The sequence below is a fragment of the Bacillus rossius genome, unplaced genomic scaffold (assembly GCF_032445375.1).
Source record: "Bacillus rossius redtenbacheri isolate Brsri unplaced genomic scaffold, Brsri_v3 Brsri_v3_scf662, whole genome shotgun sequence".
Lineage (NCBI taxonomy): Eukaryota > Metazoa > Arthropoda > Insecta > Phasmatodea > Bacillidae > Bacillus > Bacillus rossius.
The window spans coordinates 1-4,664 of NW_026962879.1; the positions used below are offsets into that span (position 1 = coordinate 1).

Consider the following 4,664-nt stretch of genomic DNA (forward strand, 5'->3'; position numbering starts at 1 on the left):
AAAGGCCGAGAAGCGATAACAATCCTAATGAACCAGGAGCTATATGGGCTCCCTATTACTAAATCAAATGCTATAACAAGGTCTACTGACTTCCATAAACGACTGTACACTTTCGACGAGCCGTCATACTCTACACCACACATGCACAAGCATGGTCTGTACATTGATAATATCTTCAATACAGTGACACGAGGTATTACAATCCAAATGAATCACTATTCACCAGCAATAAACAAAAAACTTGGTATATCCATAACAACGCTCTTACAATTACCGTACTTTCCACTTGCTGCAGCACAAGCTGGTCCCTTAGATTAACTGCAGTTTCAATAAGGCAAGAATGATTCTCATGGGAGAGTTGACTTTATACATTACATTTTAATTGTCAATATAATTTTATCTAAACAGATATTTAACGTTGCCTAAGCAATGTGCCCCCATGCTGGCATGCACTAGGCAGTGGCCAGCAGGGTCAATCGCACTCCCCGGACCAGGTCCGGGGGCAATCCGTCACAAAAAATGCTGCCAAGACAAAGTGTAGAAGAATCGCAGATACTACACTTCGATCTTAGCCAAAAGGCCGAGAAGCGATACTACACTCTGATCTTAGCCGAAAGGCCGAGAAACATCCCTTAAAATACACATCAAAATTAATATTGCACATTGTAAAACTCCATTAACCAAACACATGTAGTTCAACAGATAAAAAAAAGTCAATACAATTCATACAAATATTAACATGAGTAATGAATAACAATAATAGTAATAAAAGGTTTCACAACAAGCCTTAACCACACACTTACATAAACTCACGCATCGACATGACAAAATACATTTTCAATACATCATCATTATTATCATTTAACACTGCCTAATTGTTAATTATATTGAATTTTTTCTCACACAGCTAAATTTATTAAACATTCACAACAAGCACTACATTGTATGATAAAATAAAATAATTAATTCCTATTATTCTGCACACAAAATTGCTAAGTTCCTACATGTTCTCGCATTCCAAGTTCGTCCCTTGGGCATCCTTGTAGTTCCTGTTCGGCCGCCCCTGGCAGCACCTACTGGATCAGCTTTCTCTTCCTCTTCATTTGTTGAATGTACACACGACTTTTCTGTATTGTCTCTGCACTTGGGCACATTACATTACAACAATCAATTTTTCACTATCATCCATTCTTACAAGTTGGTAACAATGTTTATTACATTTAAAACAAACTTAAAGTTTATTACATTTTGTGGTGGGCCGATCCCGGTGGTACTGCAATACCGGGCCAACCCGCGGCGGAGGTGGGGCAAGCCCCTAGCACTCCGCCCTGTTCCAAAAATCAGTTTAATATTCTGGTCCTGCGATGCAGGACGTATCAGATATTAAGCTGATAAGAACAGATACTACACTTTGATCTTAGCCAAAAGGCCGAGAAGCGATAACAATCCTAATGAACCAGGAGCTATATGGGCTCCCTATTACTAAATCAAATGCTATAACAAGGTCTACTGACTTCCATAAACGACTGTACACTTTCGACGAGCCGTCATACTCTACACCACACATGCACAAGCATGGTCTGTACATTGATAATATCTTCAATACAGTGACACGAGGTATTACAATCCAAATGAATCACTATTCACCAGCAATAAACAAAAAACTTGGTATATCCATAACAACGCTCTTACAATTACCGTACTTTCCACTTGCTGCAGCACAAGCTGGTCCCTTAGATTAACTGCAGTTTCAATAAGGCAAGAATGATTCTCATGGGAGAGTTGACTTTATACATTACATTTTAATTGTCAATATAATTTTATCTAAACAGATATTTAACGTTGCCTAAGCAATGTGCCCCCATGCTGGCATGCACTAGGCAGTGGCCAGCAGGGTCAATCGCACTCCCCGGACCAGGTCCGGGGGCAATCCGTCACAAAAAATGCTGCCAAGACAAAGTGTAGAAGAATCGCAGATACTACACTTCGATCTTAGCCAAAAGGCCGAGAAGCGATACTACACTCTGATCTTAGCCGAAAGGCCGAGAAACATCCCTTAAAATACACATCAAAATTAATATTGCACATTGTAAAACTCCATTAACCAAACACATGTAGTTCAACAGATAAAAAAAAGTCAATACAATTCATACAAATATTAACATGAGTAATGAATAACAATAATAGTAATAAAAGGTTTCACAACAAGCCTTAACCACACACTTACATAAACTCACGCATCGACATGACAAAATACATTTTCAATACATCATCATTATTATCATTTAACACTGCCTAATTGTTAATTATATTGAATTTTTTCTCACACAGCTAAATTTATTAAACATTCACAACAAGCACTACATTGTATGATAAAATAAAATAATTAATTCCTATTATTCTGCACACAAAATTGCTAAGTTCCTACATGTTCTCGCATTCCAAGTTCGTCCCTTGGGCATCCTTGTAGTTCCTGTTCGGCCGCCCCTGGCAGCACCTACTGGATCAGCTTTCTCTTCCTCTTCATTTGTTGAATGTACACACGACTTTTCTGTATTGTCTCTGCACTTGGGCACATTACATTACAACAATCAATTTTTCACTATCATCCATTCTTACAAGTTGGTAACAATGTTTATTACATTTAAAACAAACTTAAAGTTTATTACATTTTGTGGTGGGCCGATCCCGGTGGTACTGCAATACCGGGCCAACCCGCGGCGGAGGTGGGGCAAGCCCCTAGCACTCCGCCCTGTTCCAAAAATCAGTTTAATATTCTGGTCCTGCGATGCAGGACGTATCAGATATTAAGCTGATAAGAACAGATACTACACTTTGATCTTAGCCAAAAGGCCGAGAAGAGCGATAACAATCCTAATGAACCAGGAGCTATATGGGCTCCCTATTACTAAATCAAATGCTATAACAAGGTCTACTGACTTCCATAAACGACTGTACACTTTCGACGAGCCGTCATACTCTACACCACACATGCACAAGCATGGTCTGTACATTGATAATATCTTCAATACAGTGACACGAGGTATTACAATCCAAATGAATCACTATTCACCAGCAATAAACAAAAAACTTGGTATATCCATAACAACGCTCTTACAATTACCGTACTTTCCACTTGCTGCAGCACAAGCTGGTCCCTTAGATTAACTGCAGTTTCAATAAGGCAAGAATGATTCTCATGGGAGAGTTGACTTTATACATTACATTTTAATTGTCAATATAATTTTATCTAAACAGATATTTAACGTTGCCTAAGCAATGTGCCCCCATGCTGGCATGCACTAGGCAGTGGCCAGCAGGGTCAATCGCACTCCCCGGACCAGGTCCGGGGGCAATCCGTCACAAAAAATGCTGCCAAGACAAAGTGTAGAAGAATCGCAGATACTACACTTCGATCTTAGCCAAAAGGCCGAGAAGCGATACTACACTCTGATCTTAGCCGAAAGGCCGAGAAACATCCCTTAAAATACACATCAAAATTAATATTGCACATTGTAAAACTCCATTAACCAAACACATGTAGTTCAACAGATAAAAAAAAGTCAATACAATTCATACAAATATTAACATGAGTAATGAATAACAATAATAGTAATAAAAGGTTTCACAACAAGCCTTAACCACACACTTACATAAACTCACGCATCGACATGACAAAATACATTTTCAATACATCATCATTATTATCATTTAACACTGCCTAATTGTTAATTATATTGAATTTTTTCTCACACAGCTAAATTTATTAAACATTCACAACAAGCACTACATTGTATGATAAAATAAAATAATTAATTCCTATTATTCTGCACACAAAATTGCTAAGTTCCTACATGTTCTCGCATTCCAAGTTCGTCCCTTGGGCATCCTTGTAGTTCCTGTTCGGCCGCCCCTGGCAGCACCTACTGGATCAGCTTTCTCTTCCTCTTCATTTGTTGAATGTACACACGACTTTTCTGTATTGTCTCTGCACTTGGGCACATTACATTACAACAATCAATTTTTCACTATCATCCATTCTTACAAGTTGGTAACAATGTTTATTACATTTAAAACAAACTTAAAGTTTATTACATTTTGTGGTGGGCCGATCCCGGTGGTACTGCAATACCGGGCCAACCCGCGGCGGAGGTGGGGCAAGCCCCTAGCACTCCGCCCTGTTCCAAAAATCAGTTTAATATTCTGGTCCTGCGATGCAGGACGTATCAGATATTAAGCTGATAAGAACAGATTTGAAAGCTATTTATTAGCAATATCTCAAAACCCTTTACAATATTAAAAACACATATTAGGAAATGGAAAAAGGGGCACCTAGCGCCCGGAAAACCAAAGATTATGGGAGAATTAAAGTGAAACTAATCCCACCGTGCCCCTGGGGCCGGTTCCCTCCCTCAAAGGCGGGAGGTAAGAAGTTACGTTAAAAGGGGAACTAGTCCCCGCAAGTCACTAACTAGACTAAAAGAAAGAAGTTACGTTAAAACAGAACTAGTCTGTTGCAAGAAAAGAAAACAAAAACCCTCTTAAGATATAAAATATTCACGAACAAGGAGCCTAGCTCCCCGCGGTCCTTAAATAATTAAACACACATATGCACTTTTACCACAACTAAATTTACTCCGGGGAGTAGCCCCTCCTGAAGTTAC

At 39.0% G+C, this 4,664-nt stretch overlaps 2 non-coding genes and 4 pseudogenes across 2 annotated transcripts; all 6 read right to left on the minus strand.

Annotated features, from left to right (window-relative positions):
- Window positions 1-427: 427 nt before the first annotated feature.
- On the minus strand, window positions 428-592 carry LOC134545323 (U2 spliceosomal RNA; annotated as a pseudogene).
- Window positions 593-1,248: 656 nt separating this feature from the next.
- Window positions 1,249-1,441, minus strand: LOC134545321 (U2 spliceosomal RNA). The gene has a single exon (XR_010078447.1). It is a non-coding gene; the product is annotated as a U2 spliceosomal RNA (small nuclear RNA).
- Window positions 1,442-1,851: 410 nt separating this feature from the next.
- Window positions 1,852-2,016, minus strand: LOC134545324 (U2 spliceosomal RNA; annotated as a pseudogene).
- A 656-nt stretch (window positions 2,017-2,672) lies between these two features.
- Window positions 2,673-2,867, minus strand: LOC134545327 (U2 spliceosomal RNA). The gene has a single exon (XR_010078449.1). It is a non-coding gene; the product is annotated as a U2 spliceosomal RNA (small nuclear RNA).
- Window positions 2,868-3,277: 410 nt separating this feature from the next.
- Window positions 3,278-3,442, minus strand: LOC134545325 (U2 spliceosomal RNA; annotated as a pseudogene).
- Window positions 3,443-4,098: 656 nt separating this feature from the next.
- Window positions 4,099-4,277, minus strand: LOC134545328 (U2 spliceosomal RNA; annotated as a pseudogene).
- Window positions 4,278-4,664: the final 387 nt, after the last annotated feature.